Source organism: Phocoena sinus, chromosome 2 (assembly GCF_008692025.1).
Source record: "Phocoena sinus isolate mPhoSin1 chromosome 2, mPhoSin1.pri, whole genome shotgun sequence".
Lineage (NCBI taxonomy): Eukaryota > Metazoa > Chordata > Mammalia > Artiodactyla > Phocoenidae > Phocoena > Phocoena sinus.
The window spans coordinates 12,847,417-12,872,403 of record NC_045764.1 but is presented as its reverse complement, the minus strand read 5'-3'; the positions used below and the strand labels follow the sequence as shown (position 1 = coordinate 12,872,403).

Here is a 24,987-nt window from a genome sequence, read left to right as displayed (position 1 = left end):
ATAATGTGTGACCAGCACAAAAATTCATCAGATTCAGAATAGTATTTTCCACATCATGTAAAACACCTTATTTTACCAGGTACGAATGTGGGTACTAATGGTTTCATATGATGCTTAAAAGAACAAGGTCTCGATCAAGTAGCAAGGAAATTAAAATAACTATACAGTTCAATTACATTCCATTAAATAGTCTTAAATTAAATTTCCCATCTAGGAAAAAGAAAGTAACCAGCAAATTTTGATGTGTGTATTCAAATACAGCATACTACTCTTTTTTTTTTTTTTCAGCATACTACTCTTGAAATACTGCGTGATTATTTCATAGAATATCAAATCACAATTATGGTAGCAAATACCTTAAAATCTCATTATAAACTCCTTGGCTTTGAATGTGTTGGCTTTCATCCAAAAGTTTTAAGTGGGAAAGTCACATCTATGTGGTTTTTAATCATTCTTCAACAAACAAAGGGTCATTTATAAAACTAATGGTCATAAAAACAATTAACACCTAACAAAGGAATGAATTCTCATGTTACATGTTTCCCTGGACACACATTTTCACACCAAAACATTAATATGGGAAGGTTATAAGATTAAAACTCTCTTCTAAAGTGAATCCTTTACTTGTATTTCTTAATTAGAAAATACGTGTCTTTCAGACACTTTTCCCCACTTGTAGAAAGAACATTGGAAAAAAACTCTGAACACCAGTTTTTAAACCCCTCTGAAATATTTTAGAAGATAGGTCATGCTTTCATGATTGATATGACTCTTAGCCATGGAAAATCCTGAAGTTTTCAGTGGACTTACATAAGTAATATTTTTTAATTGTTCTTTTAAAATCTCTGCATTAAAATTTTCAAAATTCTCTAGAAGTTTCTCTGTAGGTGTTTTTCGTCAGCGAATTAAAAGACAATGGGTTGTCAATGAAAACTAAGGCCTTTCCTGGCTAATTACCAAAAAAAGCTTTCCTTCTGCTAGATGAACTAGATGCTTCTGGATCACGTTTCAACATGGTACAAAGTAAAAGCCCTTTGTTGGCTTACAAGTTAAGTAGCTCCCAATTCAAAATGCATTTTCCCTAAAATTTAATGTCATAAATAGAAGTTGGTTTTCCAAATGAGTCCACAAAATTCTATGACCCACATGTAAATGAATACTATTACATGGGTTTCAGTGCAGAAAATACCAGAAAATAATTTCCTTTGCAATATCCATTCTATCATCAACATTAGACATTAAACAAAAACCAAACACTAGTGGAAATTATATTAGAAATTTTTACTCATCTTGAAGCCTGGTGCTTGAAGCAAAACATAATTTGGGCTGTTTTTGTAAAACAAACAAATGAGACAATTTAATAGTAAAAATTTAATAGCGAACTTGGGATGTATCAAGTCTGGCTTCTGCTGTGTTTTTTTTTGAAAATTATAAGTATTTATGAATTTGTAATGCATATATATATTTAAAAGTAATACAGCAGAAATCAATACATTGTAAATAAACTATACTTCAATAAAATAAAAATTTTAAGAAGGTAATACAAAATTATGGTGGGTAATTTAGGGAGTTAAAAAAGTATAGAGAAAAAACCATTTGTAATTCTGAAGTCTGGCTTCTGTTAACTTCTGTTCTACATGTTTCATTTTTAGTGAAACCCTGGTTTCAATACCCATTCTTTTCTTGCTAGCTAATAATACACTACTATTATATAGAAAATTATCAGTTTAAATTCATTTAGGAAAAACATGCTTAACTGGAGAGAAAGACGATTTAAACATTTCTACGGAGCTTTCAAGAGCTCGGGAGACAGAGGACACTACTTAAGCCTCACTTTAGTTCAGAATGTATGGTTCTGAAATTCTCTAATAGGCGTCATAAGTGCTAACCATATGTTTTTCAACTATAATTAGGGGAGACTTTTTTGGTACACAAAGAGAAAGAGGAGAGGTTGAAGATCAAGAAAAGAGGGGAGGGAAGGTATGTTTATATAAATGATAAAAAAAAAAAAAGCCTCTCTGAAGTGGAAACTAAGTTATGAAAGAAGGAGAAAGGACAACCCTGGCCCATAATTCATCTCCACTGAGTTAGAAGAGCAAGGCTTGTGGTGGAACGAGGCAAAGCTCTGGCTGGAAAGGAGGTCACAGCTCAGAGAACAGCAACCATACCGATGGTTTTCAACTCACGAAGTTCCAGGCGTAGGTACCAGGGCAGTGCAGGACTGGAAGATTCGACACATTCACTTTTTAAATTTTTACCAAATAATCATTGCTAGCAAAAAACAGGACTGGTTTTCTGATTTATGATCTGCACATTTGTTTATTTGCAGAAGCGCAGTGTAAATGAATATGATCTGTTTGCTGACATACTGACCATGGTTACAGAAAGGGAGGTTGTGCTAGCTGAGGCTTCATCACAGTGTTGGAGGGGTCTCAGCATTTATCCAGGTATAAATGATTATGCAACATTACAATGACCTATACTGTCTCTTAGTGCTTCCATCAATTGCAGTCTTAACGGAGTAACCATAACAACACACATTCCGACAATTAAAAAGACTGCACACCCATTCTGCAAGTTCTACCTGATTAATTTCTCCCAGATGTAAACAGCTGTGCCCTTATTTCTATAAGTCCAGGGGTTCATTTATTCATCCTCTCATTCAACAACCGCTTATTGCATATGTATTGTGTTCCAGGATCTATTCCAGGGGCTAAGCAGTGCAATTAACAATGACTGTAATTTTTATATTTCTTGCTCATCCATATTTTCTGCTTTTACCATAAGATTATATTGCTTATATAACTTTCAAAGCTAAATCAGTAAGAACTCACTTTTATACTTCTCCATGGTACCTAAAAACAGTTTACTTCACACCACTGAAATCTTAAAAAAATACATTATAATATGACTACTTGACATATTATAATGAACTGGTATTTATCATTAATCATAAAAATGCTTGGTTATCTTTTTCCACTAAAAATTCTTGCCGGGGATAGTAATGTAATTCTAACCTTTAATTAAAAAAAAAAAAAAGGCAAGACAGTTGATTAATTTCACTTCTAATTTAAGTGTGACACTGGAAACTATGATTTGATTGCAAGTATGGTCATAGCTGCAATGAGCACAAAGGTCCTGAAATGAATGGACTCCAAGTGAGAGAGCAGGAAGGAAAACATCACACTGGCACCCTCACACTGGGCATCCAGTGACTAATGACTGTTATGTGAATGCCCTTCCCTTTACTGAATACTCACCAGGCACTGTGGTGAATACTGGTGCTTACAGTAATCTCTTAGTGAAGAGTTGGGGAAAACATTTTATATATACTTATGTGTGTATATATAATACATGTATATATATAATACACATATATATACACATGCATGTATATATAATCATATATATTTATAAATATACACACATATATATGAAATAAGAATATATTGGTCTAAAATATTATCAAAATAGCTAATTAAATACTATTTATTTAATGTCCTTAGTAATAAACAATTGTAGAAATATGAATAAAAATGCAAAGAACGAAGGGGGAAGAAAAACCTAGTGAACCTTAACTGCTGGTCTCTTCTGGACGGAGACAAAGCACTGATTAATTTTTAACAAGAGTTGATATTCATTGATTACGTACTATGGTCAGCCATTGTTCTCGGGTGTTGACCTAAACCATCTCATTTCATCCTCAGGACCATGTGACTAGGGCACGCAGCTGGAAGGGGGCAGCCTGAGTCCTGGCACTGCTGGAGATACAGCAATAAACAAGACTGCAAGGTCCCGCTGCGTGGAGCTTCCACGCTGTGTGAGTAATCATGGGCGTGATGTAAGCAATTACACACGGGGTGCCAGGGGGCAAAGGGGTGCAACCAGATCTAACAAGCCAGGGCAGGACTTCTTGAGGAAATGTCACTTGAGACTTGAAAAAAGGTTACTGAGAAAAGACACTTCTCACTCTTATTTGCCTTAATTTCCAGATTTAGTTAGAATCTACACATATATGCATACACACACACACACACACACACACACACACACACACACACACACGAATTAGCAGTCCAGGACTCTCCTCCAAGAATCTTCTTCTAGCTAAATGTAAAAGAAAAGCTGTTCTTTCATGGAGGATGCAGGCCCATTACCATTAAGAAACATAAAAAATGTTTGGACTAGCACCCACTGGGAAGAATAAATTATCAAAGTAACTAATAACGTGTTGATATGAAATAATTTCTTTCAGCGACCAAAGCTCCAACGTAGATCAAAATTATTACCAAAATATGCAGCTATGTCTTACATATATTCTAACAACAAAAACCATATAAGGTATATCTCAACCTAAAGCAAAGGTTCTCCCTCAAAAAGACTCCTTGTAATTCTAATTCTTTTAAGGATAAAGACCAATCAACAATATGCAGTTATTGTTAAAAAAGGAGCCTAGCCATCTAACACCCTTAATTCCATTACACCATGAATAACATATCAGCAGGGGCAGTGTCCTCAAACAGTGAATCTATTTACACCTTCACATTCTGCTTCCAGAGAATTTCAAAAATGGATAAAGAGATTCCTTGTCCACAGTGATTTAACCTTACAAACATGCTCACTTCAGTCTCTTTTTATGCATATTTCTCACTAGTGCAAATATCTGAAAATACAAAAGAATACCTGGGGATATGCATAGGGGCAAATCCAGCCAAATATGTGGGACAGCTACACGTATGGGGGATGGGAACTGGGGAAGGACTAGAGAAAACAGAAACAAGCATTTAGGTCCAGAAGAGATGGATGCAGGGATAAATTCCAGAAGAGATTAGGAAGGGGCAAAAAGAGACACATGGAGACCTACAGAACAAGACAGACACGGAGATAAAGACCAACAGATACAGACAGGGAAACGTAAGGAAGAGTCTGACATCTCAAACCTGAGTCATGCCAACCTTGATTCAGGATGTGCTTGTTCAAAACGATGCCAAATGCCAGACCGTAAATACCCAGCCCTCAATGTCCTACAAAGGTGGGCTGAGGGTTAATATGTTATCAACCAAGGAACAGCAAAGGGGATCAAGACATGACACCCCAAAATATGCCACGTTGACATAAGAATTATTTTAAGCTGAAAGGCATCTGAGTTCCTGAAATCCTGTAGCTTCTGTAGCTTCTGCTTAAAAGCAGAAGCTCTCAGAAGAACTCACCGTCATAGACCCCATCTCTGGCAGCAACTCTGATCTTCCCTTCTGAGAAAAAGAAGCCAGCACCACACCCAGACAGATCTTGTTGTCACAAACTCTTACATCTCCCATCTATTCTTCTAAGGGCCCGTTTCCAATGACTTCCAGTGACTTCCAAAAGGTCATTCGCTTTTCCAAAAGCACCTTCTGTCCCTCCCTTTTCCCTTCTAAACTAGGGGTATAGACCCCCAATTCTCAGCAGTCCTCTGAATTACTCATCACTGGGTACTCACAGGTGTGTGTACCATGCACATGTTAAAAAACTTGTATTTGTTTTTCTCTTGCTAATCTGTCTTTTGTCAGCCTAATTTACAGGGCCCCAGCCAATGAATCTATGATGAGCAAAGGGGAAAAAAAGACATTTTTCTTCTTCTATAGGAGCAATGTAAAATTTTTCAAGAAAATTAATGAGTTCTTTGGAAGTGTTCTAATATTAACTCAGCCTCTTTTCCAGGTGCAGAAACAGATCCAGGGATCTCACGTCCTGCCTCCTGGTCCAGGAGGTGGACCAATAACTCCTCTGAAAATACCCAGATACTATTTGGACCAATAACTCCTCTGACCACTAAGTCCTCTGAAAATACCCAGATGCTATTTGGCTTGCTGTGCGATTGCCTCTGGCCCAGATATCCTACAAATCGCCTGATCCCCCAGGGTGGCAACTTCCACTGAGTTCAGGTATCACCTCCTCCAGAAAGTCTTCCCCACTGTTCCCCACCAAGAATGGTTTGGGTTCCTTCCCTACATCACAAAATAGTCCATACACATTACCATCATGCTTATCATCACAACTAAACTGATTTTTTTAAGGGCAGGAACTGGGGTCTAGTCCTTTGTTTTCCAAGAAATTAATGCAGGAAAATGCAATCAATGTTTATGAATGAATGAATTTAAATGACCACAAAAGTCAAAGGCAGACCTAGAACTAGAACCAGGTATCCCCGCTCTGGTCTGGGGGTCTGGTTTCAAGTCGAGGACGTATTAAACTAAAAAGTAGCATGCAATACCAACAAAGAAATTGTGAAAGGTATACAAATCACTCTAACAGCACTCAAACATATACCAAACACAATCCCAAAACAACCATAACTGCCTTTTCTGGTCCTGTAGCATCTCACACCAGACCCTTAAGAAAAAAGGGGGAAAAAAATCCCACTATTCACCTACTTGTGGACTATTATGTAACAGGGAGATAGAAGACACTGTTCCCAACCCAACCAATAATAAACTAGACCCTTGCACAGAATGACTGACAGTCCTTTTAATTGTTATCCCAGGGAGAACAATAATAGATACTATTTTTATTCATACCAGTATTTAATCCTTTTTCCTCAGTAATATACTGGATGGCACTAATTTCTATGGGTTAATTATATATTCCCTCAAACAGAATAGGTTGTTCTTTAGCTTTGTTTTATTGAATTCACAGAGCCATCCCAGAGGATTACAGCCAAATGAAGTCATCTCACCAACGAAAGACCAACTTATTTTCTGCAGAAATGTGCTGTGCAAGCAAACCTTCTCTACTCCACCCTCTTGGTTCTTCTACACAGAACCTTTGCTTTGCTTCTGCTTCTTCCTCTTTCTAATGTGGTGTCATGTCTATTTCATGCATGCTGACAATGAAACATTTAACCACCGGGAAGCCGACTCTCACTTTCCCTAACATCTTAGCGTTAAAGCAACTGGAGATAGTACCTTGCTCATCGTGGGTACTTACAAAATGTTAACTAGCCTTGACATCTATATCGACACTTGTCTCCCTAGTAATCCCTTTCATCTCACTTCACTTTCTTTGGGTGAATCGTCCCTTCAAAAGCAGTTTCCATGCTTCTTAGACACCTCTACTGCTAAGAATCATGCTACAGCAAAGAGAGAGGCAGACAGACAGATAGACTGACAGACTTGGAAGCAAAGGAGGGGAAGCTAGCTGCTTTATACAAGTTACTTACATTTCTCTTGGACATTCTAGTTAGGGCACTCTGTTCATTTTTTAAAAAATTATGTGTGTAGATTGTTTCTGTAATCTGTGAGTTTCACATCAAGACAGTAAAGGAGATTACAATTATGTTTTGCAAAAAAGGAGGTGTGGGATCTACCTGGGTTGAATATTCCAACCATGGAGCACTCGCTCACCGGGTAGTCACCACAAATCACTGGCATGTCCGTGCTGGGCCCCCCACCCCACTCCTGCAAGTTACATTACTGTGGGAAGTCAGACTGAAACTTACCAAGCAAGTCAAACAGTTAAACAACCACCAGCTGTAAAGTTGTGGTTATAAAGGAAACAAACAAACAAGGGGTTTGCAGGGAAAAGGGGTGAGGGAAGGTTTGTTTAGATATGGGAGTCAGGGAAGGATTCCCTGAGGAGGGAGGGCAGAATGTCCAAACCGGCTGTGAAGTGGTACCTTACACTCCAGGCTCATCTAAATTCAGACCTGCCACAGTCCATGTGTTCAAGAGCCACAGCCCTAGTGGCTGCCATGCAGGATGACTGCACAGAACGATGAGACAGAATTGGCTCTAAGATGCTAAATGCTGAAGATGAGGAACAGGTTCATGGGGGTTCAGTACACTATTCTCTCTACTTTTTTTTTTTTTTTTGCGGTACGCGGGCCTCTCACCGTTGCAGCCTCTCCCGTTGCGTGGCACAGGCTCCGGACGCGCAGGCTCAGCGGCCATGGCTCACGGGCCCAGCTGCTCCGCAGCATGTGGGATCTTCCCGGACCGGGGCACGAACCCGTGTCCCCTGCATCGGCAGGCGGACTCTCAACCACTGCGCCACCAGGGAAGCCCTATTCTCTCTACTTTTGAAAAGTCTTAAAGTTTCCATTAACAGAAAGATTTTTTTTTAATGCCCTCAAAAGCACCTCTAGTTGTTAGTTTCCTATAAATGATTTACTTAGTTTAACTCATAACAGGCAACAAAAAGATTCTAAAACCATCAGAAAAAAATTTTTTAATGAAGCTAAACTATAACTCTCAGTCACTGAGGCATCAAAGTGGCCCTCTCCCCAGAGTCTAAATAACAGCAATGATACGAAGATTTATTAAAAGGAGGCTGAGTGTGTCCCATGGTAGAGTCAAATACGACAGGCCACTAAGGGCTCTTAAAAGAATCTAAAAATACTAAAACATACCCTGCCACTCTGGTACTTTTAAGTGAAAAGCTGACCAGTAATTATGTTAAAATAGATTTTACAGGGCCAGGACATCAGTTAAAACTCCTCTAGGTTTTTCACTCCTTTTAAACCAGTAGGAATAAATGGTACAAAAAATAATATTTGATTTTAATTGCTTGACTTTCATTTCTAAAATGTCTTTGTCATAAACGCCTGAAAAACAACAGGTACATCCTTCTTAGCCCTGCCAATCCCCCCTTCAACAATACGTAAGAAATTAAATATCAGTTACGGGACCTCAGCAAAGAACCAGCACGGGATCCGCTTTCCCAGAGCAATCCTATTAGTTTATACATCAACATACGCTGGGTATGTGTGTGTCCTTATGTGGACCACCAAAATAAATCCACATAGAAGATGGGGCACACTCAGATACCGTTCTTAGTGGCTATTTCCAAAACTTTCTGCATTTCTTTCACTCTGTTGGTCTGTGGGAAATAGTCTATTCTCCCACCACAGAATATTATGAAGCTATTTTTAAAAATGTGCTTCATATGTATTGTCCTGGATGGGGTCTGCATTTAATAACAAAAAACAAAAAACCCAACCCCTGTCAGTACTAGCTGTAGAGTTGAAAATAAATGAATCAAAGAACATATTTTAAAATTCTCTAAAACCTCTGTAACCTTGGCTTAGGCAATCATTTCTTAGATATGACACCAAAGGCAGAAGCAACAACAACAAAAAACAGATAAAATAGACTAACATCAAAATTGAAAACATTAATGCTGCAAACAATGCTATCAAGAAAGGGAAAGAGGGCTTCCCTGGTGGCGCAGTGGTTGAGAGTCCGCCTGCCGATGCAGGGGACACGGGTTCATGCCCCGTGGTTCGGGAAGATCCCACATGCCGTGGAGCGGCTGGGCCCGTGAGCCATGGCCGCTGAGCCTGCGCGTCCGGAGCCTGTGCTCCGCAAGGGAGAGGCCACAACAGTGAGAGGCCCACGTACCGCAAAAAAAAAAAAAAAAAAAAAAAGAAAGGGAAAGAAAACCCACAAAATGTGAGACAAGATTTGCAGAGTACATCTCTGATAAGGGACTTGTATCCAGAAAGAATTCTAACTCCGTAATAAAAAGACAACCTAGTTGAAAGATGGGCAAAATATGTGAATAGAGATTTCTCAAAAAAAAAAAAAGATATAAAAATGGCCAATAAGCATATCAAGACATGCTCAACATCATTAGCCATTAGGGGAGTGTGAATCAAAAACACACTGCACACCAACGAGGATGGCTATAATCAAAAAGACAGTACTAAGTGTTGGCAAGGATGCAGTGAAATTAGAAACCTCATACATTGGTAGTAAGAATGCAAAATGATACAATTGCCTTGGAAAACAGTTTGGTAATTCCTCAGAAAGTTAGACAGAGTTACCATCATGACCCAGCAATTTCACTCCTAGGTATATACCTGAGGAAAACAGAAACATATGTTCACACATAAACTTGTACGTGAGTGTTCAAGTGGTATTATTCATAATAGCCAAAAAGTGGAAACAACCCAAATATCCATCAACTGATGAATGGATAAATAAAATGGGATGTATCCATATAATGGTACATTATTTGACCAGAAGAAGGAATGAAGTACTGCTATATGCTACAACATAGATGAACTTTGAAAACATTATGCTAAGTGAAAGAAGCCAATCACAAAAGGCTATATGAAACTACAGACAAGAAGGAGATTCATGGTTGCCTACTGCTGGGGATGGGGGTTGGGAGGGTGATATGGTTTGGTTTCTTTCAGAGGGGATGAAATTAGATTGTGATGATGGTTGTAGAATCCTGTGAATATACTAAAAGACACTGAATTGTACATTTTAAATGGTACTTAAGTTGTACATTTGTATGGTAGGTGAATTACAGCTCAATAAAGCTGTTAAAAAAAAAAAGTTTGCTGTAAAAAAAATTCTCTAACTAGCAAACCTAGAAATAGAAGATGAAGACCTTGTAATAAATACCTTTGAATTATGCGAATTTTTTATAATCCACTTAAATAGGCTGCTGTGGTCATTAAAAACCATGTTTTTGAAGTACATTTAATGATGGTATAATAGTAAACAAATACAGCAGAGTACAAAACTACATATAATTATAATTTTATAAAGCAAGAATATATTTGTAAAAAAAAAAAGGGATTCTCTCTAGGATGGCAGAATGGTGAGTAATTTAAATACTGTGCTTTAGAATTTTCTATCCTTTTTCTAAATTTTATCCAACAAGCATACATTATTTTTACAATCATAAAAGCAGCTATTTAATTTTTCAGATGAACCACATGCACCAGGAACGCAAGCATGTGACTGTAGTTATTATTTAACTACAGATCCTTTATTAATATCGTATATTAGAGAATAGTTTTCCCTTTCATTTTTCATAGTAAAAAGTCACATATATCCCCCAACTTTTCCCATTGGCTAATTCTGCATAACAAAGCACTCCAAAGCATAGTGGCTTAAAACCACCACCATTTTGTGGGCTCACAATTCGAGAAGGGCTCCACTCCGCTCTCCAAGGTGACCCCACTCTGACTTCTGGGTCTTGGTGATGGCCGTCAGTTGGAGGGCCTTCCTTCTCCACATCCCTCCTTCACCATGTGAGAGTCCAGCTCAGGCCTCTTTTCCTGGAGGCTGGTGGTCAAGAGGGCGAAAGCGGGCTGCAGGAAGCCTGTACCTGCAGCCACCGAGCATCACAATCCCCGTGTTTCACTGGTCAGAGCAAGTCAGATGGACCAGATTCAGAGGGAAGAGCACAGACTCTGCCTGTCGAGGAGAGAAGCAGTACGTGACGCAAGAATGGGAGGGATTGTTGGGGAACCTGTCTGCAGGCAGTTTGGAGACACACCCAGAGAAACCCATTACCAGTAGAGTCAGCCCTAACACAACAGATAAACTCTGTATTCAGTGAAAGGCTGCTATCTGGCCCCTATTTTCTTTTCTTTTTTTTTTTTTTTTTTGCGGTATACGGGCCTCTGTTGTGGCCTCTCCCGTTGCAGAGCACAGGCTCCGGACGTGCAGGCTCAGTGGCCATAGCTCACGGGCCCAGCTGCTCCGCAGCATGTAGGATCCAGGGCACGAACCTGTGTCCCCTGCATTGGCAGGCGGACCCTCAACCACTGTGCCACCAGGGAAGCCCCTGGCCCCTATTTTCCACTGTTCTTGTAAGAGATGCACTCTACTGAAAAAATGCTGGCCCCTTCATTTGATAAACAACCACATTCCATTTGCTAAAACTTCACTCTTTTAAAAAAAAAAATCACAGAAAAAAAAAAGAGGGAAAACTCGATTTTAGTCATATTTGGCTATAGCAGAGAAGACAGTAAATATTCTAGGCTTTGTGGGCCATACAGTCTCTGTCTCAACTAGTTGACTCTGCTTGACTGTAACACAACAGCAGCTACAGGCAGGATACGAACGAAACAAGTGTAGCTGTGTTCCAATACAACTCATTTACGGACACTGGAATTTGAATGTCATATCATTTTCACCCGTCATGAAATATTCTTGTAATTTTTAAAAACCATTTTAAAACCATGCTTGGCTCAAGGGCCATACAGAGACAGGCAGGGGGCCAGATTTGGCCCACAGGCTATAGTTTGCCAACCCCTGTGCTATAGTTAATTCAAAAGACATATTAAAATGCCGAGAGAGGAAATACTCCACTGAGTACCTTATACACACACAGCCACGTGCATTTCGTGTGTAGAACCTTCAACCTGCAGCTACCAAATTTCTCACTGCGCTCAAACCGCTCTACCGAAGAGCCGTTTTACCTTCCGTTCAACTTTTCTCACTACTTCAATTCTTGGTTTCTTTTCTTTTGTTTTGCTACTGACAACAGTAAGGCCTGTGCTCTTCCTGTGTCAGCCTTCCAACCTCAAGTGAGCCCACTTTGCCTTTATTTACTAGAAAATGCCAGCAACCTAAAAATGACAAAACTACCCTATTCTGGTTATTTTATTCCTAGTGTAGTGTTTTATTCAAATGATTAAAAAAAATACTGATGATCACATTAACAGTATCCAGGAACATTAAAAAAAAAAAATGTGCAGGCAACTAGACACTTGTCAGTTTAGCTCAAAACATACGAAAGGAACAAACAACGCTCTTGGTGATGGTATGGTGGCAGGACCAAGCTGCCAGGTACAGAGGAAATGACAGCCTCTAAAATACTAAGAGTATCTGCTCTGACATTGAACCTGCCTCGTCTGTGAACTCCTCGCATCTGAATCTGGCTCTTAGTCTTTATTCAGTGAGGGACAACTCGAACCTGACGTCAGCTAAGGGGTCAACATACCACATTAACCCTTGTTTGGAACACTTGGCATTCTCACCAGGCATCTGAAGAGGCACAGATGGTCCGGTAATCTTTAAATATGCATGATCTGCCTCTGAAAATGCTGTCATCGCCCCTGCCCCAGGAAAGGAGCAGTGTTCCATCATCTCCCGTGTTACCTGCAGTCCTTTTTTCAAACAAGACTGATCTTTTGGATCCTTCAGCTTTTTTTTTTTTTTGCCTAGCAGAGGCCATCTCTGATACCAAGATTAAAAACAACTTATTTTACATGATAGTACAGTACAAACAAAAATGACGAGACTTTATATTGGATCAAGTCAGTAACCTTATCCTATTCAGTCCCCAGCCTTTCACCAAGGGAGCTAAGAGATGACAGGTTACTGTCTATGACCTTGACTCTCCAAAGTGATGCTAATACCACCACAGAGTCAAGGCTTTCCTTGAAGATCTTAATACTATTCACATTTTACATTTGTACTTCATTACCTAGAGTCTGCCATCACATTTTAAGTCACCAAAGAGACAGGCTCCACATGTGGGGCGTATTGATCCTGAGTTTTTCAAACACGGAGGTGGGACCACTGCCCGGGGCCTGAGTCAGAGCTGGGTTTGCTCCCGCACCCCCCTCCACTCCCCAACAGTGTCTGCTCAGCCAACTTGGCTCCCTGGGCTGTTTTCTCATCCGTCAAAGGTGAGTGATGACCCATGCCCTCTGACCTCTCAGGGCTGTGTAAAGGTCAAGCCAGTGACAAAGGTACAGCTGCTTTGTAAACGTTAAAACAAAAGCTATTTTCTTTTATTATAAACCTTCTTCCTCAAGCATCAACAACTAACTTTTGTTCAGGTCTGCAGGGGCTGGGAAAGAAGTCAGATGAGCCTATGTTTTTGTTCTGGTTTGTAATCAGTGTTTCATCTTTCCAGACTGAAGAGTCCTTTTTGATTTTAATTTCTTCTCCTGGTTTGGTAGGTCTTTTAGTTGCTCCTCTTAACTCTTTCCAGCGCTCTTGTAGCCCTTCTACCAAACAGCAACACACATACACACACACACACACACACACACACGGCGCGTACACAAGCATGCACACGATTCAAAGTGTAAGATCTTGAAATATTTATAACTGTCCTGGAACCGCCCAGCATTTCCTGGACGTCATCGGCTATAACAGGCAGCACATCAGCCAAATACCTGTTAGAAACAGTCTGAATGATCCTGAAATACAACTTTGGAGCCCGATAACTTGCTACATATAATGTAGGCTCTTTTTTTGTAGTGGTTCTAAATGCACTGCTTTACAGTTTTCTTTCTGTACACGATGTAGTAGGTTGGCTTGCCCACTCCTACAGCTTCAGAGCTGGGGGCAGATCACCTTCAGCCTTATCTTCCCCATTGGTTTGTTATTTTCCTATCTGAAAATGCTTAATATCAACACGTAAATTCAGTCAATCTCAAAGATATTACAGACTGGGTCTCCTTTTATTAAAAACCAGCATCAACGTCTGTGATATTAACAGTCAACACTAAGTATCCTTTGTCCTGTCCCTTGTTTCTTCTCTCACAGCCAGTCCCTCCACTTCGCCAGAGGAAGTTGCCAAAAAACTTTTAAGCCTCTCTCTCTGTGCCCCCCACCCAAACCCCAGCTTACAGCCAATGTGTTTACCATTATTCTTTGAACTGTACTTGTTTGTGTCATTATACCCTTTTGTGTACATGTTTATAATAATAATAATTATATATATATATACCTACCAGCTCTACTTATCCCCTTAAAGATATTTTCTACCTCAAAAGGAAACTATATTAGTGAAACATCATTTATGTCTATCAGAAAACTGGAAGCTCCCTCCCAATAGACACTATCAGCTCAAGCTCCCTGTTATCAAAGGGACTCCTGGTCTACAGGACACCAGAGTCACCTGGGGTACCACCCTTGGAAGCAGAGTCACCTGCTGAAAACTGTTACGATGTCTCTGGTGGATGACAGAGGGACTTGTAAAAATACCCTCAAGTTCTTTGAAAACTTCTGGGAAAGAGCCCAGTCTGTTACTGCTGTTTCCTAGCGTTTCGCTGCTCGGCCAAATCATTTCCAGTTGTGCTCTGGTGGGTCCTTAGAGCATTTCTTATGCCCCTCTTGCTCGCAGCTGTTTCTCTTTAGCCCAACATGTACAGCTGCTTGACTGCTCGCACTGTCGGCTGTTTCGGCCAGTGTCCAGCCTCGAAAAACAGCGGGTTGAGAAGGATTACTTTCATGCTCGTGCAACAGATGCGAAGGAAAAACATCCTCGTTACTGGTGACAATCTTGTCGTTTAATGTCAACGATGGCAGATAGGCAGGCCATGTCTACTTTTTTTCTGGAATTCTCAGGTTTACATTTTCAATAGGATTTTGATTCTTCAAATGGTTCTGCTTTCATTTGAGAGTGTTTAAAGATATGGAATGAAAATTATAACGTATAATGACATAGCGTAAGAGATTTTATGCCTATAATTTTTAAGAGGAGTTTAACAGAGTACCTGTGCTTATTCTTTAGTTGATTTTCTTTTATTTACCCAGTGATTTTTATATTTAGTATTGGGTCAAGTACTTACTGCTACGTAGGTACATAGGCAGAATGGGCTAGGACATAAGTCTCTACTTCTCTGAATCATAATGTCAACTGCAATACATTTCACAAGAAAAGTGAGTCATTAAAATAAAATTTTCCTTGTGAATTTTTGGTCATGATACAGAATCAAAGCCCCAGGGTCAAGAAAGTTAAAACTTGACCCTGTACAAACAACGATATATAAAATTAGATACATGTATATATTGTAGAGCACAGGGAGTAGAGCTAATATTTTATAATAACTTTAAATGGAGTATAATCTATAAAAATACTGAATCACTATGTTGTACACCTGAAACTAATGTAATATTGTAAATCAACTATACTTTAATAATAAAAAAAGAAAGTTAAAAGCTACCTAATCCCATCACCTACGTGGTGCTGGCACCCCTGGATAAGGACAGGCCTTGGGGGCAGCCGCTGTCAATTCCAATGCTGGAAACTGGGCACTGCTCAGTTAGCAACTGTGTTCTTGGTCATTTGACACCAGTAATAATTACAGTTTTGTAATAATTCACTTTTTACATAGGAATGTGAGTAGATCCAAGACCACTGTATCTCTTTGCCTCTTGCTTTGATATCCATTCCTGACCGAGGGGTTAGGGGTGGGCTTAAGGCTGGGGGTCAGGAAGGCCACCCAAACCCAATGTGCCCATGGGAGTTGCTCCGGGTGTGAATGTTTATGAGCCTTGTCTACCACTGTGGAAAAAACTGTGAAATGTGCTGACCCAGCAGTGTCAGAGAATTTCAGGAACAGGAAACTCATTATTCCCAGGCAGCTGACTTCATCCTTGGACAACCTGACCTCCTAGACAGTTGTTCTTATCTACCGAAGGAAATCTAATCTCCAATCAGCTCTGTGTATTACATCTTAATCAAACACCACAAAGGAATGGAGGGAGAGGACACGGAACCCCTGGGTTCCTTTCAGAGACTTGAAAAGTGATATTAATAGGTGTCAAAGACTATTTTCTTCCTGGCAGTGATTCTACATTAGAGAGACAATCAGTAATTGAAGCAAGCAAGCAAGCAAGCTCTTCTTCCTGTTTAATCTGCAGACAAGGGCCGGTGTGGTACCGAGCGGGTTAGCACCACTTCAATGTCTTAGCTTTGAAAACGAACACAGTGCGCATCTTATTAGAGGGGTGCAGAAGGGCCCACCAAAACGAAAACAACACGAAACATCTTCTGACTCCGCTAAGGAAGCAATATGAACAGAAAAATTTGAAAATGATCACGTAACACGCAAGAGTTAAAATATGGTGTCAATAGAAGACAGGATTCTGTACAGACCTAAAACAAAGGACTGCACCTAATAAACCTGTACACAGTCTCAGGTATCAAGCACAAGGTTAAAAACCACCTTATAGGATTTACTTTCATATTTCTTCAGTCGTAGTGCTGGCACATGATAGGAAAACTGCACGGTTTCTAAAAGCATGAAGTGTTTTACTCACAAAAGCCGAGGCACTCCTATTTCCGTTCAGTTCTTTACGTATGTGCATGCCTGGAACCCAGAGCCAAAAGATCTGGGCTTATGATAATTTATCCGCACATCTCCAAATAACCGATTACATCAAGACTTAGATTTGAGAAAGGAATCACGTCAGGATTCGTCTACATGTCTGTATACAACTTGAAAGACACCGACCTACCCCTTTCTCCTTTCTGGGCGAGGTTTTCCTTCTAGGTGAGTTCACAAAGCAGGGCTTGCGGGAACCCTTCACGGGGCTGCTGGGGCAGGGACCCCCTGAGCTTCAGGTCCTTCCTTCCTTCCACGCCCCCCCCACTCCCCACCCCCACCCTTTCTCCAGGCCGCTCCACCCAGAGCCCTTCTTCCCCTTTCACATACCTAGAAATGTTAACAAGCCGACTGGTCTGCGATGTCACTGATCCCTCAGATGAAACAGACACAGGTATTCCTCCGTGAATACCACGAAAGGAATATATGGCTTTGGTGTATCTACTTTGGGAAAGTGGAACCCGAGGAGAGCAACTAACGAAGCGTGACCACGGCAAACGGAGGGTGTTGGTACAACGCCCGGTAGGGTCTTCACTGACAGCTCAAGCTTTTCTTTGGCAAAAGCTTTCATGTCAAAAAAGGATGGATCACTCTAAGGACAGCCCTGAACAAGGCCCAAATTTGCTTACTACTCTTTTTGGACAATTGAGCCCTGAGGAGTGTGGGGAAAAAAAGAGTCTCGTAGTAACTGCTTATCCCTAGAAAATACTGTATTCTAATTATTTCTTTAAGTGTGTACAATAATATAAGAAGCAGTTAGTGCTAGGCACTGTCCTAGGAGCTTTACGTACATGAACACATTTAACTCTCAAAACCACCCTATTTTGGGGGCAGGGGAGAAGGACCCTATGAGCTAGGTGCTAGTACTATCCCCCGCCATTGTACAAATGAGGAAACTGAGGCACAGAGAGGTTAATCAACTTGCCCGAGATCACAAAGCTAACAAGTGATGGGGTCAGGATTGGAACCCAGTCAGTCTGGCTCCTAAATCTGAACTCTCGGGCACCGTGTGACTGTCTTTCCTAAGTCTCCAATACAGGATCAGGTCCCACTTAAATGATTAGGGTACCCCCTCCTTGGAAATCATTCAACTTCAAAGCTTTCCTGAGATTATTTACCATCGTAACGTGTAGTCCACGAACTAGAAGATTTTAAATAAGGCCAACCCTTTGTTTATTATGCAATGCTGCCTGGATTGTGAAATCAATATATATGCATTTCCTCCAAACGAGAAGAAAAATTAACAACGGGATTCGATGTAAAACACAAGAGCAGTGGGTATAAATTGGCTGTGGGGTGCTCAAGCAAACACTTCTACCACCCCTGCCCCTTGGTCAGCACTTGCTCCCGCTAAAGGATTGGAAGTGTCCTTAGTCTCCGAGCTCACGTCATCTTATGTGTCCCCACAGAACAAACTGGGAGAGGCAGAGGAGGTGATGGTACTCACACTTGACAAATAAGAAAACCGAAGAGTTCTGGGGAGGCCTGAAGAAGACTGGAGGCTCAGACGACGCTGATGTTTAGTATCTGTTGCCAAATGACAGCCGCCGTCCACACTGCCCACGACACTCTGTGTTCACTAGCAGCGTTCAGGATGGCGGCTGGGATTCAGCTGAACCCCGAGGTCTTTCCCTGGCAACCTGCCCTCAGCCCGACGACATCAGGCTTGTGCCCTCCTGAGTCCTCGTCATTTTCCCTCCTGCTCTGTCTCACAGGACCTTGGAGGTCAAAAACCGGGAGTGCTTTTCCAGATCCATCACTTTTTTCTTCACATCTGTATATGACGGAGCCCCAGGTTTCTTCTCATTCTCTCACACCTTCTCCGCCTTCTCGGGATGACTGACTTCTATCCCAGTAGATTTCTGTGTATATGCGTCGTCGCATGAGAAAGACGGGGCTGGGCTTTTATTTCCTCCAGAAGGACTTAGAGAACTTTTTGGTTACTGAGTTTTTAAAATTTTTTACTCCTTACTTTTCATCATCAAATATAAGTCCTTACACCGTCATTTGTACAAAATACAAGTTCTCTAACACTTAGAATTGTTCTTTATTTATGTGTGCCCCACCTGATGCCACAAAGGATGAGGTGGTTTATCCATGACTGTGACAGCTGGATGTCATTTCCCGCGTTTTCAGTTGTGAGCCCCTGATAGAAAGGAAACGCAGCTCTTGGCAAAGGCTGGACCCGCAGGGCTTTCGTAAGTGACTTTCAAGAACACACTTCAAAAGCAGCACACGGCTAACGTCTCAGAAATAAGCTTTTCTTCATCACATTTCTAATAATTACTGAAAACGAATTATTGGCATTGTCCATCTGGACCATGTATCAGAAAACTGTCAGTTTCTTAGACAACAGAAAATAGTCTAAAATCTACACCAGATCATTTGAGGAAGAGCGTAGGGTAGGATATGCTCCTAAATAAGCATATTACGGAAGCTGTATTTGGATTCTTCTCCTGTAAGGTAGGTACTTGCTATCTCTACCCTAAACGTTGTCTTCCCTGCTCTAGAGCTCAGGATTTGGGTGCTTCAGCTTAGTACTGCTACCGAATGCTTCTGAGAAAGATCCAGGTCCTGCCTGTGACCTTGCCTTAGACAGAGATGGCCCTTCATTATGACGGGTCCACAAGTCAGGTTCTCATCTTACATGGTCTTCACTACCTACCTACCAACATACCTACAGTATATGAAACTTCTCTCAGTCAGCGATGTAGAAAACATGTCCGTAGCCACTCAAGAATGACTTCATATTGTCACCAAGCCAGACTGGAAAAACTGATTCCTTAAAACAATCATTTATTCAAGCTTTATCTCTGTATAAAGCCAGACGAGGGGAAGGCCATACACTTGGCCTACATTACTAAGTCCCCGTGTCACATTCTGCCCTTGGCTTTCACTGAAGTCAGTAATAAATAGTTATGCATATCCAATAATTTTAATCCTCTTTTACTCAATCGGGGTCATTCATTTTGTCATTTAACTCCCTTCATAGCAAATTCCCCTCAGAACCAGGGAATGGAAATAAACTAGTAGTTGTCTTCCCATTAGACAAGAATAGTTATATAATAGGTTTCTCAGGGCTGCTATGAAATTCAAACCTAAGTCTCAAGTTCAAATGTCCTAATGTCCTTAACCAAGACTGCAAAAATTTATGGTAAATATATATGGCCCTCTCCTTCTTTCCAACTTGATATTTTCACGCCGCTTGCTTTCTGTTTTATTTTACCTACATTTTCATTGTTAAAAGCCTCAAAGGTTTTTGGAGAGCTGACACTTATAAGGATTTCATCTTCATCAAGAAAAAGAGTCAGAGTGATGATACACTGCATCTTGATTCACTTAGAAGGCTACTTCTCAGGAAAGAAGACTCAGTAATATCTAGGCGAAGCATATGTGTCTATGATAAAAGGAAGGAGAAAGAGAAAGATGAAGATGATTTCAAGGCCATATGCTTGGGAAGCAAAAGAACACAGCAGAGAGATGTGGGAAGGAAATTAGTCTTTAGGAAGCTAGTTATCAACAAATCTTCACTAGTCCACATCTGGGTAGCTGTTGGTCATCTACACACTCTCCAGAGAAGAATTTAACAAAAACTAGCCTGGTGCGAACTCGGGAAACGTCGGCTCTATCACTGAGTGTTGTCTCTTTATTTCTGTGTCTGCTTTCTCATCTGCAAAATGAAGCCATGAGGGAAAAAAAAAAGTCGCAAGTACTATCCGGTTCTAACATTTTATGATTTTTGAGATGCAATCTAAGAAATGGAAAGGATCTGATGAAAGAGATGTAAAGCTGGAGTCACTCCTTCATTTACATACTGTACTAGAAGAACCTCCTTAGGGGTGTGTATGGGGAGAGGAGTAAGCAAGACTATCAGTCTACTGGTGCAAGAAAAAATGACCAGAACATCCGTTCATAGTTCTTTTTACCTTAAAAGGAAAGAAATGCATCTTAGATCAACATCAGCACCCTCATATGGGTTCACTCATTAGATGGCCCTATGTCAAGCGTCTGGTTTATTTACGGTAGGAAGTCATCTTTGTGGTTTTATAAAAAAAAAAAAAAAAAAAAAAAAAAACGTTTAAGCAATGAGGTGAAGAGAGACCACAAAAATATTTTGTACTATACAGAGGTGATACAGTTACTTTATGGCAAAATACATAGAAGAATTTGTTCTAAATTTACTGACGTATTCTATGATCACAACTGGACTGGCAGCTTTTTTTTTTTTTTCAATGAGCTTACTTAATCCCTTCAAGGTAAAGATGAGGTTTTAACAAGTGCAAGAAAATAGCTGCCTTTTGGAAAGAAACACACTATGGAGAAAGCATTTTGAAAAGAGATGTGCTTTTGTATCTATAGAGAACTTAGAAATACTTTTCTAATCTATTTTAACATTTTCTTTTTTTTTTTTTTTTTTTTTTTTTTTTTTGCGGTACGTGGGCCTCTCACTGTTGTGGTCTCTCCCGTTGCGGAGCACAGGCTCCGGACGCGCAGGCTCAGCGGCCATGGCTCACGGGCCCAGCCGCTCCGCGGCATGTGGGATCTTCCGGGACCGGGGCATGAACCCGTGTCTCCTGCATCGGCAGGCAGACTCTCAACCACTGTGCCACCAGGGAAGCCCTATATTAACATTTTCAATAAATATAAAAAGGTTTTTTTATTTTGAACTCCCTCATCCTTATTAATATAAACTCTAATACCTTTTGTGAGAACATAATGAAAATAGAAATTTACCAGACAGATTTTAACCAAAACTGTTGCATAACTGGTAGATTGTTTAAAAATGAGAATTAATTTTAGTTAATAAATTTAGCCAATAATGCTCTTCGTCCATTTGGATCAATAAACCTTTGTGAGGTAACCTTTTTTTCAGCTATTCTAAGTTTTAAAACCAAATAGCAAAATAAACTGAATGTAGGACTAGACTTTCAAATTGCTTCCCCGCTAAGTGTTTACCAAGATTTTTAAAGACAATGGTATAAATTCATCCACAGTACCTTCATTAAGGTTAAAAAAAACACCCCACAACATATCAATGATAATTTTTAACAAGAGCAAGTTCTTAGCTTTAATATTTATTTTATCTTTAGCGCATCCCTTTAAAATTCCTGTAGATTATAAAACATAAAATAATGCAGTAGTACACACATGACACGTATAAATTAAAATGCAAAGGTTGAGAGCATGTGCTCAGATTTTTTTCCCTGATGTGATGCACAATAAAAACTTGGACACCTGGTAAATCTGTGGTAATCACACCAATTTATCTTTGTTTTTCCCAAGCTCGCAAAAAAGTAACAACCTTTAGAATCATTATTTTCTTAATCATCTCTCCCAATACAATAAATAATGCCTTAAGTCAAAGGATTTCCTGGGATGGCTCCCCAAAGAAAAAAATCCCTTGTACCAAGCAAGTATATCTATTTCACAAACAGAAATTTACAAGTTATTTCTGCCTCATCAAATTCAATATGTAAAAGATTTCCTTCCACCCATCACACCTTAGTACATGTTCTGTTTTTCTAACTGTAAAAGTACTGCAATGAGTAGTAGTGGGGAAAATAAATCAAACTATAAAAAGACAGAAGTAATCACACACAGAAAAAGATATAAGTAGAAAGTGAAAAATTATCTACACTCCCTTCCCTCCTCAGAAAAGCACGTAATATTTTTTAAATGCACTGGCTACTTTCTCACTCAATATTCAAAGTCACTTCTCCATAGTAGAACATTCACCTCCATAAACATGTTTAATAGTTTCAATGTATTTCAATATACAGATACATCTTATTTCACTTAGCCCAAATATCACACTAATGGACATTCATATTATTTCCAATTCATGTACTACTATGAAAGATGTGTTTTGGTTTTTGTTTTTTAACGAAACACAGGATAGAAGGTCTCTCCTCAGTTGGTGTATCCAATAGTTTTAGGTAAATATTTCTAGCTTATAACTCATTATTTAGCACTATTCTGCATATCATCAGAACAGTCTTTTCTTCTCATAAATACCAAGTTGAAATGAATTCTTAAATGGTCTTTTGTTTCCGATTTGCAGAAATGGGGATGAATTTGTTCTGAAATAGTATTTGGCCACTCTGGTTAAGTGGAAAACAATTCCTTTCAAAATGTTACTGTGCGCTGAAGCTTGTCCGAACTCTTGCAAAAATTTTTCACGTGAGGAAACAAGGTAATTTCTTTAAAACAAAAAGAATATGAAAGATTTATATTCATAATTCTAAAAGCTCTTATTTTGAAATTAATGAAAAATTGATATTGTTTATTTAACTGAAGTCACACTATGTTCTCATTCAACACACTTCCCAAAGCCTATTCAGAATGGTCTGTGACTCATAACACGTGAATAGAGATTTCTTTAATAAGATAGAATATTTTCTGCTTTTTGTATCAAGTATTTAATATTTTAAAATAATTACAGGATAGGAATATTTCTCTCTTGGGTAATCAATCACTCAAGTTAAATATATATTACCATCTTTTATAAAAGGCCCTTAATTTTCTAATTCAAGCTTAAAAAAAAATCAATTAAGGTTCAATTTTTAAACAAATGTATTCTCCAGGGGCTAATTTTAAAGCCTGCATCCATCTGAAATAGTAATTTAGGCCTCCCAAAAATTGGTAACTGTATCTACTACTGTCACAACAAAACACATTCACATAAAGTGGAAATAACAGCTAATCTGGACGGCTCTGGTTTATAAGAATTCCTTTCTTTATAAGAGTTCTACCTTTGTTCCTTCAACTTTCTTCAATGTTCTCAGTTCTTTTTCTTCAGCAAAAGAGAAATGTTACTTTTTATATTGTGTAAAAGAATTAAAATAGGTAATTTTATTATATTATGAAAATACACAGTATACTTATTCATTTCTGCCGAAAGGAAAAATTACCTTGCTTTCTCCTTTCTGTATACCAGTTATCTAAACAGTAAGGAGCCGGGCACTCACAGTTAAAATCGGCGAAAGCTTCAACCTCCCCTCCCCAGCCTTGCCAGGCTGCAGGATGGCTGTAAAGTCAGCGCAGGTGACTGACATGTTTACATCAGATAAGGCCGAGCAGAGCGGACAGCACACACAATCAACCTCCAAGCCAACAACAGGACTACACACGGGTGATAAAAAGCAAACACATACACTCTGATTGTGGACTCCGGGGGACGCCCATGACATCTTCTGAACAGATTCATCTGAATCATTCATAAGTCAAGTCTGATGTGAAGTAGCAAGACTAAATAACTAATGACAAATTCCTGACTAGGATACTTCTAGCTGGAGAATTTTGCCTGCCGATAAACGCCATCAGGTTCGGTGTACCATAAGTTACATAGGGTAGGACCAGTTAAAGTGAGTCAACCACAAACAGTGGATACCACACTGCTTCTGAGATCCAAGGACTCTGCCTGACAAATCACCAACTTCCAGTGACCCACACCACCGTCCCACTCTATCTCAGAGCAAAGAGGAAGGGAGGGAGGGAGGAAGGAAAGAAGGAAAGGAAAGGAAGAATGAAAGAGGAGGGAGGAAAGGAGGAAAGGAAAGGAAAGGAAGGAAGGAAGAGGAAGGAAGAGGGAAGGAGGAAGGAAGGAAGGAAGAGGAAGGAAGAGGGAAGAAGGAAGGAAGGGAGGGAGGGAGGGAGAGGGAAGGAAGGAAGGAAGGGAAGAAAAAGGAAGAAAGGAAGGAAGAAAGGGAAAGGAAAGGAAAGAAGGAAGGAAGGAAGGAAGAAAGGAAGTTAGAAAATTATCAAGCTTTATTTTCAGAGACACTGAGGATTCTAAAGCAGAAGGAAGAACAAAATTGTGAGAAGTGGGTCAGCTGAAAGCGGCTCTCCTTAGAGGGCAGACTCCTCTGTCCGCCAGCCTACCTGGCAGCCGGTCCTCCATCCCCCAGACTTGACGTCCCCATACTGCCCATGTGGGCACCCCTTTTATTATTTTGCCTAAAACGTCTCTAAACAGAGCTTGAAAAAGTTAGCATCCTCTTAAAAAATATATGTAAAGAAAATGCATCTTTTTATTCCAATCTTTCCTGTTCAACTTAGAAATACTCAATCAAGAGTAGGAGATATGGGCTTCCCTGGTGGTGCAGTGGTTGAGAGTCCGCCTGCCGATGTAGGGG

At 39.9% G+C, this 24,987-nt stretch overlaps 1 protein-coding gene across 2 annotated transcripts in view; it reads right to left on the bottom strand.

The window, feature by feature from the left end:
- Positions 1-24,987, bottom strand: part of PIP4K2A (phosphatidylinositol-5-phosphate 4-kinase type 2 alpha) — a 176,665-nt gene that overhangs the window by 133,884 nt on the left and 17,794 nt on the right. Inside the window, exon 1 of one of the 2 annotated variants that reach the window (XM_032623882.1) lies at positions 10,915-11,350. The exons of the other annotated variant lie outside the window; for it this stretch is intronic. The gene's annotated coding sequence lies outside the window, so the exon portion shown is untranslated. Of the gene's footprint in view, positions 1-10,914; positions 11,351-24,987 lie in introns of those variants that run through there. 2 annotated transcript variants of the gene reach the window in all.